Source organism: Akebia trifoliata, chromosome 11 (assembly GCF_017979445.1).
Source record: "Akebia trifoliata isolate Shusen 1 chromosome 11, ASM1797944v1, whole genome shotgun sequence".
In the NCBI taxonomy this organism is placed as follows: Eukaryota; Viridiplantae; Streptophyta; class Magnoliopsida; order Ranunculales; family Lardizabalaceae; genus Akebia; species Akebia trifoliata.
In genome coordinates this window covers 32,062,328-32,078,221 of record NC_141385.1, presented here as the reverse complement: position 1 = coordinate 32,078,221, position 15,894 = coordinate 32,062,328, and the positions used below count along the sequence as shown (strand labels likewise).

Here is a 15,894-nt window from a genome sequence, read left to right as displayed (position 1 = left end):
TCACTGTTCATCTCACAAAATATTTCAGTAAACTAAGAATTTTGACTGAAATATTAAATCTTAGATATAAAATTGCAAGATTTTGGTAGAAATATTTTGATATGTAGTAAACTTTGATCAAAGTATTCTTTATTAATAATATTACTCTAAAAATATTGATAAAATTTATAACAATAACAGAACTTATGAATTGCTTATAGAAAGAACTTGTGAATAATAATAATAATGATGATCACTCATAAAAATTACACAGTATGCAATTGTTAAAATAAATGAATCTAAATTAATTAGATATTACATTATTTTATTTTGATATATTCTAACATATTAGTTAGTTGCTATAAGCATTCTCATCAGGGGCGGAGCCAGGATTTTGCCCATGTGGGGTCAACCAAGAGTAGAAATTTTTTTGTGAGGACAGTTAAGGGAGAAAAAAAAAATAGTTGGGGGGGGTGGGGGGGCAACTAATAGTGGAAATTTTTTTTTGTGGGGGCAATAGTGGTAGATTGTTTTATCTGCTGCTAAAATCTGTCGCAATAGCTCACTAATTCATCAACTTTTGAAAATTCTTGTGGGGGCATGTGCCCCCATTGTAATTTCGCCCCTGATTCTCATGCAATTTTCTATCTTATATCATTTTCTACAATTTCAATAAAAAATCCTTAATATTTCTATCATTTTCATGACTATTGTAAATACTGATTAAAATATTTCCATTTCTAGAGTGACCAAAATAGACATTGAAATCTAAATTTAACACCAAAATGTATCTTAGTAGCAACTAAGGAATTTAAATTACTTACGAATTATAGTGCTCAACAACAAGTACAACTGTGCCCTTTTAGTTCAAAGTCTCTTATCTTGATCTCAAGTCGCTTAACATTGAGATAGTCATCTGAGATGATCGAAATCCCAAGCATTGTGACATTAACAATAACTGATCAAATAAGTATATTGATTTAATAAGTGCTTCACTGGTATATTGATTCAAATACGTGATTCTTTGCATGAAAAGAGAAAGTGTTTACAAATAACTATATTGATTTAATGAATGTCTCCCGTTCGGCACCCAACCATTTACCCAACAATTTGCCCAACCATTTTGTCTTACATGGGTTAGAAGTTTTGGAATGGCTGATTTTTGGTGAGGATGATCTCTATGGTGAGGAGATCATCCTCACCAAAAATCAGCCCATTCCAAAACTTCTAACCCATGCAAGACAAAAATGGTTGGGTGCTGAACATTTCCCTTCATTAATAGTAAATAACATAAAAAAAAATGAAGATAATCAGTTTTTTTTTTTTTTTGGTCTCTTTATGTCTTTGATGCATTTGTTTTTCTGATAGTTATGTTTGATACATATTGGATGGTATGAACGTGACCAACTGGAAAATTAGTTTTCATATCCTACTTTACCAATCAACTCTATCTTGAGTCGAGAGAAACATCAGCAAGGGATGGAAACTCTTTTGTTACCCAAGATCTGTTATTTAACTGCCGGTTACTCTGACCTGAGGGAGGAAAGAAGTCTAATCACCTCCGTATTTTCCTTTTCTTTCGGTGTCTTCTGTACATCACTGGTAATTGGTTGGTACTGGCCCAGGGCTTTATTATTTTGCTGGAAAGAGAAATACTCTTGAGTGAGCTCATAAATCCGAGTGATATTGTTTGATTCGGAATACATATAATTCATTTTTTCCGTGGTCTCCTTGGCTCTGTCCGAGAACATGAAGTTGGCACTGATATGTCATTCCAGAATATCCCACATCCATATGACAATCTGAGTATCTTGTTGTTCCCACAACTAAATCACATTAGAATCGTTAGAATTGCGTATATTCTTGTGTTTGCCCTTTGCTTTCAAGAATGCCTCCATTGCTTTAGGCCACAAAATGTTATACTACTTTCATTGAGTTTAATGAAAGTTATCTTGATGTGTTTCTGTTACTTTGGGGTATGTTAGTATCGTAGGTTGGGTAGTAGGGAGTGAATATTGTTGAAGGGGAGAGTTTGTCTCCGAAATAAAAGGGGAGTCAAATAACAGAGGTACCGTTTCCTCCTTTATAGAGAGTGGGTAGCTGACTTGGTTAGCTAATGGGTAGATTTAGTGGTTAGAGAAAAGTTGAGTACAAGCCTCAACGGCTCTCATTTTATTTGTATTTAAGTTGCTGCTGGACTGTGAATAAAATCATCTCTGAAATTTCTATTTGAACTTCATCAGAAGTCTTGGAGGCTCTGGTTCCCCTCGAAGTGAACCAATTTGTTACTCTTTTCACCTGCTAATATAGGGAAGAAGAAATCAAGATGCATCATATCTGAACCCCAGCAAGATCCGAAGATAACTCCATATTTGTTTTCTGCTCCATGAGATAAACTACAGTAGATTGTTCTACAATTTTGTAGTGTTTCCCCACAAACTGATTTAGGGTTTTTTTAACCTAGTTCTTTATTGATTTTCTACTAAGAACCCTCTCCCTCACGCATGAATTTCTAAAAGCCAAGAATCACAGAAAACCTCCAAATTCAACTGATAAACTGTACTGGAAGCACTCTACACTCTATCCAGAAACAACAACCTAGAATAGAAGAAAGAGATTTGATTTGAAGTCCTTTTTGATCAAATTGCACCTAAAATATGAAGAAAACAACTTCCAGATGAGCTCTCCGAACTCTTGACACTTGATGAAATTAGACCAAAAGTTGGAGAAACAACCTCCAGAAGAAATCACCTAGGCCATAATGGTCTAGAAACAGGTTTGTAGGTTTGATTTCACCAAAAATACCACCAACTAACTTGGAACAGCACGAACCACCAAAAATCCCTCTTAGGTTTAATCGCATGAGGGGATACATAAAATCACAACCTGAAACTATTAATTTTAGTTACGAAAACTATTATAAAAGAAAATAGTATTAGTATAATACTTCCAAAGCAACATGAAACTTTGAACCATGCCTCCGAGTATGTTCATCCTTTCTTGCTCAAACTTAGAAATATTATGCATTGGCATATTCCCATAATATTTCCATCATTTCCACTGCTTTTCACTGCAGCAATTTTACAATGGTCGAAATATTTCTATGCAAGATTCATTTCCAAGCAGTCTGAAATGTAACCAAAAATCAGAATTTAAAACATGGATTCGATGCACACTTTGTTCCATTTTAACTTATCATATTGATTTTGAAATTGACCTTGGGCATTATGTTGTCAAGATTATTCATTCATTGTCTATAATGGAATAAATTTTGACATATTTCCAAGTTAAACATTTTTTATTCTGGTGCAGGTTTCACAAACTGATGTAAAAGTTTTCTTTGAATTAACATGTGGTCAGGTCAGCACAATTCCATGTGACTCTTATTTTTCTGAGTGGTTGCCAAACATTATTAGCAGTAAGTAGTTGTTACTTACATAGTTGGCTCACTTTGTCATTTACAGGTTTCTCGTCTTAGGCTTTTGGGGGATCATGTGCACTCAACACGCATTGCATTTGTTGAGTTCATTACGGTAAGCTTTCAAACTGCTGTATTAAAGTAATTGATAACATTGGCTGTCGCATTATAGATACAGATATGAGCACAGAATGATCCTTCGTTTTCCTGAGTTCCAAGACATGGTTAAGGATATGGGCTTCCCACAAAATATATCAGTACGATGCCTATTTTAGTCGTTTTACTCACATCATGGAAAGTCAAATGAAACTTGTATTAAGTATGTAACAATGACATGCACACTTGTGTCAGTGTTTGACACTGGTTTTTGGTGAAACTCGAAACATCGACACATATGACATACCTACACATGTGTTATAATATAAAATTTGAGCTATATTTTCTCAGAAACAAGGTATTAAAACTCCATAATTTTGCAAAAATCCTTTTCCCTAGGTCTCAGCATCGAGAGGAACTTTTTTACCGGTACATCAAAGGGCATAATTTTATTTTATTTTTTTGGCAAAATTTCTGTCAAAATCACTTGATGTAGTTACATCATAGTGGTTTATATTTCTATTGTCCATGGTGCAATTATGTTTCTGTGTGCATGACCAAGGCTTTTTGGGGTAAAAAATTTCAACCTAAATGTCTATGACTATGCATGGACGAATTATATTTTATTTATGTTTACCTATTTATAACTTGGTCTTCAGAAAAATATATATTTTTCAATATTTTAAAGAAAAAATTATGTAATATCTAATAAAAATTATATAGTTTAACAAATATGACTTGTAAATTATTCATAGCATTCATTAATTACCAGATATCAGTTATGATTGATTAGTTATCTGGTGTTGGACACATGGCTCAATTGGTTGACATATTGCAATGCAACTTTGAGGTTTTGGGTTCAAGTCCAGCTTTCCTATAAAATATGGAAAATACATAAATGAATAAAAAAAAAGATAGATAAATTATCTGTAAAAAGAAATTTCAATGAAAACTCTAAATTTTTTTTGAACATCTTGGAGAATTTAGAATAATACAGTGCCTTGCATCCATATTCTATGCATTGTAGGGCATGTCAGAGCATTCATTGAATCGATTATATTCTAGTTACTTGAAATTTTACTAACTAAAAAAATATTAAAAAGAAACAACCAGAGATAATTTACGATTACCATGAACATGGCTTCCACGATCTCCAGAAACTGCTAAAGTTGATCAGCCACCACCACCATTACTATTATTTGATAACGTCTCTTAAATCGAGAAAAAAAAATTAGTAAGACATGGGAGGTCCTGGTTGCCCAAGATTTGAGACCTAACAGCCTCATACTCTGGCTTGAGTGAGTGGAATAGGAATGTGGACATGGAATAGTCTTTGTTTGGTTACTATGTGGTTCCAATGCAATGGTCAGTGGAAGGAAAACAGAGATCTCCAGTCTCCAGAAAATAGGATGTTTTAGTATGCCTTATCCACATTCTTAATGTCATTCTTGATTATGCCTGTTCCAAGATTGAATCTTTATTGTGTAATATCTATTCATTTAATCAAAAGAAAGTCTCTTTATGATTCTTGATTGGATTATTATTGATCTTTATCGAGTCTTTATCAATTCTCAACAGTTAATAACCTATACAATACATAACTTGTCGAAATGAAATGAAATTACAAATGGAGTGGCTTCTAAAATACCAAACTAAACAACACGAGATGGTTAGAAAAGAAGTTGAGTTTTACAGGGTAGGTGGCAGCTAATTGAGCATTGGGCTATAAAGAAAACATTAACATTTAGTTATACGCATTTTGTGTAGTTAAAGTAACATGATTATGATAATTTTCATTTATAATTATAGTTATTTTTTGCAGTTTTTCCTTAAACATCTTAACCACCATGTAATAAAATGTCGTGGAATTCTTGTCATCACTTTTTATTTTTGTTTAGGGGTAATAAGTTATTAGTATTAGGGATATATGTGTGTGAGGTCGATGGTTATGGATGGATTCATTTTCTTTGACACGCTTCCTCGTCAATTTAGGAAAATCAAATTTTGTTGATCTGATTGAAGCTTGTGAATTACTTGGTGTTTAAATCCTCTATGTAGAGGATCATTTTAGTCGTGGGCCTGTGGATACTCTCATATGTTAAAGCCTCACAAGGATTTTAGTGGTTTGGTGATGTTGCGGGTAAGTTTTGTGGCATTTTTCATGTAGTAGAAGGTGATTGTTGTTGTTTGTGTGTTTTTTTGAAGCCAATAGATCCTCTTTGACCTATTCTAAGTTGTGAGATTTCACTAGAAGGGTTTTTCGCTCAGTTATAGGTTGTGTGATTTCACCAGAGAGATTTTTCTATTAGTTTATGAGGATTTTTCACAAATCTTAATTGTGGTAAAAGCACCACAAATTTGTAATGAAATTCTATTGTGTTTTTATAGTTGATTTATGGATTAGAAAACGATCATGGGGGTTTCCTAAGACCTTGTAGGGGTTCAGATGGCTTCCATTAGAATTAGGAAGCAATTACATTCATTGGTCTAAAGCAGTAGAGGTATTTTAGAAAGCGAAAGGGAAATGTAGCCACCTGATTAGGGATAAACCTATTTTTCATGATCTTATTGTGATTGTTGAATGAGAGTAAGAAGTTGCTCAGATCGTGACATGGATGCGGAACAATACGGAGCCACAAATAAGTACTAATTTTATGTTCTTGGACACAACTAAGGAGATATGGGAGCGGGTGAAGAATATGTACTCAGGATCTACCAGAATTTATTAACTCACACGAGCATTTTTCTCTACAACAAGATGACAATACACTTGAGCAGATTTTTGCAACCATGATACATGTACGTGAGGAATTAAATCAGTAACAGCCTATGGCTAGTGATATTCAGTAGATGGATAAACAAAAGAGAGGATAGAGAAGTGATTAGGTTGCTATTCTCACTCAAGCTAGAGTTTGAGTTTGTTAGGTCTCAAATATTGGGCAGTCAAGACTTGCCATCTCTTACTAATGTTTTTTTCTTGATTCAAGAAAGTGATGTTATCAAATAATAACAAGAATCCACATCAATCACATACAGATTCAATAAAAAAATCCTCAAAGATCCATCCATAATCAATCCTTATAAAAAAAGAATTGATAAAGACTCGATAAAGATCAATAATAATCCAATCAAGAATCATAAAGAGACTTTTTTTTGATTAAATGAATAGATATTACACAATAAAGATTCAATCTTGGAACAGGCATAATCAAGAATGACATTAAGAATGTGGATAAGGCATACTAGAACATCCTATTTTCTGGAGACTGGAGATCTCTGTTTTCCTTCCTCTGACCATTGCATTGGAACCACATGGTAACTAAACAAAAACTATTCCATGTCCACGTTCCTATTCCACTCACTCAAGCCAGAGTATGAGGCTGTTAGGTCTCAAATCTTGGGCAACCAGGACCTCCCATGTCTTACTAATGTTTTTTTCTTGATTTAAGAGACGTTATCAAATAATAGTAATGGTGGTGGTGGTTGATCAACTTTAGCAGTTTCTAGAGATCATGGAAGCCATGTTCATGGTAATTGTAAATGTACCTCGAGCACCTCAACACTACCTTTAATGGTAAATCTATCTACTTCCACCTAGTTGGGGAATCGGCGTGGTGCCAAATACCCTCCGATGATCAAGTTAGTATCTAAGTTGTAGAAAATAATGGTTATAAAATTGAATCACCACCTAAAAGTCCCTTCTAATATGGCTTCCTCCTCTATTATAGGCTAATCTCTTTCCTTGACACATCAACCCCTTTCCTTATAGAAGGGAATTCTTGATGATTCTTTTTTGGATCTTCGGGTTCGTCAAGGGAAAGCCTTAACAAGGTAGAAATTTATCCATTTGGAAAGAACTTGATCAATACAGTCAACTTTTCCAAGATTCTTGGGATATTTTCCTAACTCATTGGGAGCATGGTTGAGTTCATCCCAACCATCTGAGTTTGTCCCAACTATTCCGAAAAATGAACAGTTTAGCTCAGCTCAACCAAGCTGAGCTAATCTAGACCGCAGGTATCCTGGGGTTAAATTGAGCTGGAATGTAATCTCTCCTATCCTTTGTACTCTTCTTAAATCCCGCTACGTGTAAAGCCAGGATTCAGTCCAAATTCTATCCTATACAAGTACAACCAAAAAGTGTCCATGCAATGTCCAATACAATATCAGTATTATATTATGTACCCTAAATATTTTGAAGAATCTAGGTATCATAGGCGATAACTGGATGGTTGCATTAATTGATTACTATTTTTAAGTTAAAGATGAAGATTCTGCAAAGGCTTTGTATTTTCACTTTGGTTATTACCATAAGATTTTACAATATAATTGTTCATTGACTTACCAATCTGTACAAGCTACGCCATTGCGCATAGTTCACATATCAAAAGCTGAAATGACTACTTTTATTAAAAGCACTCTTGCAAGCTTACATGTCTCTTAGTCTTACATGGCGCCTTTCAGAATTCACACGATTCTAGCTATAAAATAATTTGAAAAAATTTAAAGAGATTTCTTACTGACCTATTATAGTAATGATCAAAAAACTATTAGGAATTTTGAATGAAGAGTTTCCATTTCTTTGGAGGAGGAATTCCCCTCATTCTTGCATGCATACTTGTCAAATATACTGTTTCACTTAGATTTCATGTGTTGGTAGCCAACCAGCTTAAAAATTCTTCGAAGGGATTTCTTGGAGTCTGAAGGAGCAAAATAGAGATTTCATTTAGTTCATCAGAAAATGGTATAACCTAAGAATTTTGGTGAATTAAACATAATGAAATCGGGGATTATGATCGAAGCACTTCGAAAAAATGAAGAAATATTAACAACTGCTTTGGAAATGGTTATGGTAATTGTTAGAATTCTGTATAACAGAACTTTGTTTCTGTTATATACACGAACAGCCAGGCTGTTCTGTGTTTGTGCAACAGCCCTAGAACTTTTAATTCAATCGAGGTAGGCTACCTTATGTTATTTATGTGGGCACCACATACTTTTTATTAGTTGTTTTTAATAAATAGAGGCCGGATCCTATAACTTATGTTGTGTTCGTCTCTCTCTCTCTAATCTTCTTCTTCTCCTCTCTCTCTTCTAGTTGCTCTAGGTTTGGGTTTCTTACTTGGTATCAGAGCGGAGCTTTTTTTTTTTCCTTCAATTTTTTTAGGTTTTATTTAAACCCTTTTTTTCTTTTGCAGTTGAACTTTTATTTGTGCAGTTTTGTGGTGAAAAGAACTTCGGTTCGTTGTGTTGTTTCAAGATAAACCCTAGATGTGTATCTAAGTCGTGGTTGTATATTTATGGTTGGTTGTGACTGAGTTTTGGGGCTGTGTGGTGCTATTTTTCAGTTGTTTTAAAATGTTTAATTGTGGTGTGTGGTGTCTAGGTCAGTTTTTTGGTGGAAATTGGATTTTTGATTTACCCAAAATTGGTGGAGTTCTTTCACCTCCAACCTTTGCTGCACATCTCTTAGGTGTCTTTTACATTGATTGTTTTCTCCCTCGTTGTGTGTATGCTCCTCTTCGTGGTGGTTCTAATGGATGAGCGGAGCTCTTCAAGTGATGATTTGACAAAAACAATTACTTCGGGATGGTTGAATGGAAATAACTACTATTCTTGGTCCTATGCTATAAATGTGTTCCTAAGAGCCAAGAAAAAAATAAAGTTCCTTGTTGAAGATCCTCCTCCTGAGCATACTCACCGACTTTCCAAAAAGTCTTTGATTAAATCGTGATTTTAAAGACTAGTGATTAAATCACGACTTTTTAAGAAAGTTGTGAGACTTTTGAAAAAGTCGCGATTTAATAAAAAAAATGATTTAATCGTCACTTTTTAAAAGGTTTTTTTCATAGACCATTTATTCTTAAAGTTAAAATAGGATTTGATGATGTAAATGATAACACGACTTAATAGAAAAAAATACATTGTCCTAACACTATTTCGATTTTTTCTCGATTTTTTTTTCAATTTTTCCCTTGCCGACTTTTTCCCGAACCCCGACTTGGTGACTATGTTCCTAAGGATTCAAAGAACTATGAAGATTTGTGGAGTGAAAATTCATTGCTTAGGACCTAGCTTTAGTTAAGCACGAAGCTGCTTGTGACTTCCAATGTCCAACTCCTTGATACTGCAAAGAAGATTTGAAGCTCTCTTGCAGTGATGTACTCTCAAAAAAGTAATCTGACTAGGGTGTTTGAGCACATGTTTATACCAAATAGGGTGATACCCCTAAATGAACATCACAGCAATCTGAAAGGCATATGGGAAGAATTAACCTTTGAGCACTGATTTGGAAGTTTAGCGACGCCAACGAGAATAGTTCGCATTGATGTTGTCCAGTCTTAACTCATAGTACAATGTATTCAAGGATCAACTTTTGGTTGGTGAGCGACTTCCTTTTGCAGCGAATGCTTATTCTCGCCTTCAAAGGGTATTTTTTACGCACTCAACTCCCTCTTCTCTTAACAAGTCATTTGGCTTAATCACTAGTGATGGTACTCGTGGGATTTCTCGTAGTGGACACGGCGATACTCGCAGTGGTGGAACCCATGGGGGTCGTGGTGATGGTATTGTTTCTAGCCATGGTACCAATTGGTCAAATTGGAAATGCAACTATTGTGATAAGACAGGGCATACTAAAGATTGTTGTTGGGACTAATGGGACGTCTTGACTATGCCCACGATGCATCTATTGATACATCCTCCACATATGTCATTCAACCATCTGCTTCCAGACTCTCGATTATTAATTCTGAGTCTCAAGACAATCGTACTGCTTAACTCAATCAGATCCTTGGAAGTTGTCATGTCTACCCTTTCCTTCATCTTCTCTCACAACAAGTATGGTCAATATAGGTAATTCTGCTTGTGTAGTTACTCGATTCCCTTCATCTTCCTTGGTTATTGACTCTGGTGCTAGTGCTCATATGTCTGGTATCTTTTCCCTTTTTTCTAATTTTCACTTATTTAGATCTCATATTATTTTAGTTGATGGTTCTTCTCATCCTGTCCTTGACATTGGTGTTCTTTACACTATCAACTCCATGACACTCGCTTCTCGCTTATTTGTTCCTCAATTTATTTTTAATCTTCTATCTGTAAGTCAGCTAACAAAATCACTAAATTGTTTTGTAACCTTTTCTCCTATCTCCTGCGTTTTTTAGGACCTCAAGATGATGAACGTGATTGGTTCAGGGCATGAATGGAATGGGTCATATTTTTTGGATTGTGATGAGTCGATTCTTACTTTGAGTGTTGTCGTCTCTCCTCTACAGTGACATTATCATTTGGGTCACTCGTCATTTTAGAATTTGTGTCAAGTTGTTCCCACATTGAGTATTATTTCAATATTAGAATGTGAGGTTTATAAGTTAAGCAAGCATCACCGTAGTAATTTTCCTAGCCTAGAGAGTTGTTACTTGAGTCCTTTTGATGCAGTCCATTCAGACATTTTGGGTCCTGTAAGAATAAAGTACCTTTTGGTTTTTCTTATTTTGTCATTTTTGTGGATGATTACTCTAGAATGACTTGGTTTTTTTTTTTTAACGAAAAGCCGTTCTGAACTATCCAAAATTTTCTTAGCTTTTATAATAAAATATTTGTTTAGTTTGAACTTCGTGTTAAAGAATTTCGTTCTGACAAGCCCTTGAGTATGCCCAAAACACTATGTCTAATCTTTGCAAAGACCTTGATATTATCCATTAGACTACTTGTCCACATACCTCCCAATAGAATGGCATTGTTGAACATAAACTTCGGCATCTTTAGGATGTGACCTGCATCTTATTGTTTAACATGTCCATTCCTAAACCTTATTGGATTGATGGTGTTCTTATTGCTTGTTACCTCATTAATCGAGTTCCTACATCTGTTCTAGGTGGTCAAACACCCTTCTCTTTGTTATATCGTAAGGCCACGCCCTTTTTTCTTATTCTGCATGTCTTTGGTTGTGTGTCCATCATCAACATTCTTGGGACTGTTCATGATAAGTTGTCTCCTTGTGTTATTAAGTGTCTTCTTGGGTTATCTCAAGATTCAAAAGAGCTATCGTTGTTATGATCATGTAAGACGTCGGTATTATACTAGTGTTGATGTCACCTTTTTTGAGTCGACATTGTTTTTATCTACTTTGGGTCGTCAGTTCGATTCTGATCTAGTTCATTCTCGTCAGGGGGAGTTAGTTTTGCCTATTGTTCCTCTTCCAGTGCCATCTCCTCATTGTTTGCAAGTTTATCAATGCTCTCAGCATCGCCTAGTTGTATTTTATGGTCCAACAGTAGCCAAACCATCACCTAAATCTCTTGAGGACATTCCACCTCCTTTTATAACACCAGCATCCTCCACGTTGCTTATTGTATTGCGGAAAGGTATTTGTTTCTGCACTAACCATCGTATTTTTAATTTTGTATCTTTTCATCGCCATTCAACTACTTTTTGCATTTTAGTTGTCAATTGTTTCTGTTCCTAGTACTTATCACAAGGCTTTATCTTCTTTTGGATGGAAACTTGCTATGGATGACGAGATGCATGCCCTTTATCAAAATTAGACTTGGGACCTCACCACTCCTCCTTCAGAGAAGACCACTGGTTGTCATTGGGTGTACATGGTAAAGTATCAACCTGATGGCTTAGTTGATTGCCATAAGACTCAATTGGTGGCTAAAGGGTATACACAGACTTATGGTGTTGATTATTGTGAAACCTTTTTACCTGTTACTCACCTCAACTCTATTAGAATTCTTCTATCTGTCACAGTAAGTTTTAACTGGCCGCTTACCAATTAGACATCAAAAATGCATTTCTTCATGGAGATTTATAAGTGGAAGTGTATATGGATCAGCCCCCAGGTTATGTGGTTGCAGGGAAAGAAATTCTTTTGTATAAGTTGAAGAAGGCATTGTATGGATTGAAATAGTCTCCACGTGCTTGGTTTGATAAATTTAGCTCTGTGATGCTTCGATATGGGTTTTAACATTCTACCTTCGATCATTCTATATTTACTTGGCATTCCACCTCTAGTATGAGTTCTCATTGTGTATGTGGATGACATTATTGTCATTGGAAGTGACTCTATTGGTATTGTCCAATTGAATGTTCATTTGGGTACTCAGTTCCATAAAAAGACTTAGGTCTCCTTTGTTATTTCCTTAGGATTGAGGTCGCACATTCCAAGGATGGATTCACTCTGTGCGAACACAAGCATGTGTTGGACTTATTATCTGAGACATGTACTCTGGGATCTCGTCTAGTTGATACTCTTATGGATTCTTCTGTCAAACTTGATGCTAGACATGAGGAAGTTTTTTGAGGGCACTGAAAGATACAGGCAGTTGGTTGGCAAGCTCATATTTCTCATAGTTACTCGTCCTAACATTGTTTATGTTGTGGGAATGGTCAATCAGTTTATACATGCCCTTCGATAGCCTCATTGAGAAGCTATCTGTCGTATTCTACGCTATCTGAAAGATGCTCCTAGAAAGGGTTTCTTGTACCGTCCTTCATTTTCCTTTATTATTTCTAAATACTTTGATGCTAACTTAGCCGGGAATTGTTTTGATTGTCGTTCTACCTCTGGTTATTACACATTTGTTGGTGGAAATCTTGTTACTTGGCGTAGTAAGAAGCAAAACATTGTGATTCGTTCTAGTGCTGAAGTTGAATATTGTGTAATGGCTCACATTTCTTCTATATAAATGTATTGTGACAGCCAGGCTGGTATGAGTGTTGATTCTTCATTACTTATGTAAATGTATTGTGACAGCCAGGCTGGTATTTTTATCAGCAACCTTATCTTTCATGAGTGTACCGAGCATATCGAAGTTGACTGTTACTTTGTTTGGGATTTACTCATGCATAAACAGATTGTCGCACCTTATGTGAAGTTGAGTGATAATTTGACTGATTTTCTCACTAAGCCCTTATCTCGAGTATCTTTTTCTTTTTTGTGTACCAAGCTGGGCATCTTTGATATGTATGCTCCAACTTGAGGGGGAGTGTTAGAATTATGTTTCTGTTATATACATGAACAGTCAGGCTTTTCATGTGTGTTTGTGCGACAGCCCTAGGGCTTTTAATTAAATCATGGTGGGCTATTTATCTAATGGGGCCCACCTTATGTTATTTATGTGGGCCCCATAGACTATAGTTTATGTTGTGTTCGGCTCTCTCTCTCTCTAATCTTCTTCTTCTCCTCTCTTTCTCCTCTTCTACTTGCTTTGGGTTTTGGTTTTTTACTGTGATTTTTGGAAAAAAAGATTTATCGAGTGAAATCACAGTTGCATACTAATGGAAAGATCTGAGGATTTTGGCAAAGGAATGAATTTGATTCAAAGTAGGGAACAGGTGAGAGTTGCTCTCTTGCGAAAACAAAGCAAGTTGTACAAATTTATGTTTCTAGAATCTATGGATTTGTTTTATAAAGAATTTTGATAGGAGGATGGAAAAGTCTGTTTGGAAATGGAAACTAGGTGGTAAGCTTTTTGTGCATTCCATCTATGATTTTTCAATGGAGCTTCTTAGAGAACCTTAATTGATTGAGGCTGATTAAGTGATTTTATGCCCATTTGTAAGTAAGCTGTGGTGGGAACCATTCAGTATTTTGATGATTTTTTTTTCTTCTTGAAAATCTACATAAATTCCTAGGGTATGTTTTGAGCTGGGATCCGAATATACGATTTAAGTATCTTGATTACCTTGGTAAATTTGGATCAACTTTCCTAGTGTCTAGAATCTAGATCATGCTATTCCATTCAATTTTGCAATTAAAATGATTTGAAATCAATCAGGTCAGAATCAAAGTCATGGGTTACTTTTCATTATGTTTGCCCGTAGCCTCCCTTTTTTTCCCCATGGTATGAACTCCATTCGATAAAGTTGGAATTTTGAGCCGATATAGGCTTAAGCATTTAAAAGTTGGAGTTGTAATTTGATTGTTAATGACTTCTCATTGTTTTCACCAATGAAACCACTTGGCTTTGGGTGTTGGAATATTGTTAGAATACAAAAGCTTTTCAGGTTTTGCCTTGGAGTTGAATACATATTAATGGGAATATTTTTCCTTTCTCATCAAGAACACTGCTTGTCCACAGCTATTAAATTGATAGACTTTCGAGGTATAATCCAATCTAGGTCAAAGAGAGACACGAAGCAAGCTCATGCATACCCTTTTGCACCATATTTGAGGTCTCAAACCATTTTAGAGATGCTTCCCTCAATGTTTAAGATTATTTACCTTTGGAATCTTTCCCTTACCACACTTAAGAGCAATGAGAGCCAATTTGTTTCAATTGCCAACCAGTTGTAGAAAGACTGCACATAATTCTCAAGTTTGAGGCCATGGGTTCAAGTCCAGCTTACCCACAAAAGACATTTGAGGCCTAGCATCAAAACCCAGCCCTCTCCCCCACTTAACTATCAATGAAAAAAAAATGCTCAAACCTGTAGCTTGATTTGTGGATATATTGCAAAACAACTTGAGGTTGTGGATTCAAGTCCAGTTAAAAATTTCGGTTCACATCAATCATCAATATGTATTTTTGAAGATAATAAGGATAAAAGTTGAGGGGCAGCTGGGCTAAACTGAGTCAAGCAAGGCATCAAACTGGAGCCAATCTACTGTTTTTGATGAGTCTGCATGTCTTTTTGAGACTAATAATTGTTTCCCTTGTCATGGCACAGGCAGAAAGCGCCATTTTTGCACTGAATTGCAGTGGGATGATTTTGGGAACCCTTCCTGTTAGGTATGTTAACTCAATTTTGAGCGGAGGATCTACCTCTTCTACTGAGTTTCTTTTGTGAGTTTGTACTAGTTGTGATTTTATCTGAATCATCACATTGTGAACTGCTTGTGTGTTATTTAGGGTAAGTCCATCGAAGACATTGGTGAGGCCTCGGATTCCTCGTGCAATGTTGCATTAACTAATCAGAGTTGGTCATCAATCGATTCAATTGGTGTATTTCCTCAGAGAGAGAGAGAGAGAGAGAGATTTGAAGTTTTAAAGAAGTGGTGAAACTTTGTTGTTTTAGCATATAACATTCTCTGGTGGTTAGAATTTTCTGCAATCGAACATGATCCTTCAATCTTTGAAGTTTTTATCAGGATTTTTTTTTTTTTTTTGTTCTTTTTCGTTTCTTATTTGTCACCTCCCAAACTTTTCATTTTTATCGCCATTGAGGGTTCTTGATCCAGGTTTATTGTGGAAGTAAGGCAATGACCAAGCAAACGACCTTACTGTTTCACATACCGAGACAGGGTTTAGCTGATTTTGTACCAGAAGCTTGGTTTCAAATATCGTCCAAGACCAACATGACTTGCCCAAGTCAACTCAGTATCGTCTATAAACTAGATGGGTAGACATGGCATCTCAACTGGTACCATATCTTGGACAAGGCATCCTGGATTT

General features: G+C 35.6%; 1 long non-coding RNA gene across 1 annotated transcript; it reads left to right on the top strand.

Annotated features, from left to right (window-relative positions):
* Positions 1-3,191: 3,191 nt before the first annotated feature.
* Positions 3,192-15,677, top strand: LOC147391293 (uncharacterized). Its single transcript, XR_015182745.1, has 4 exons — positions 3,192-3,339; positions 3,444-3,512; positions 15,170-15,231; positions 15,352-15,677. It is a non-coding gene; the product is annotated as an uncharacterized LOC147391293 (long non-coding RNA).
* Positions 15,678-15,894: the final 217 nt, after the last annotated feature.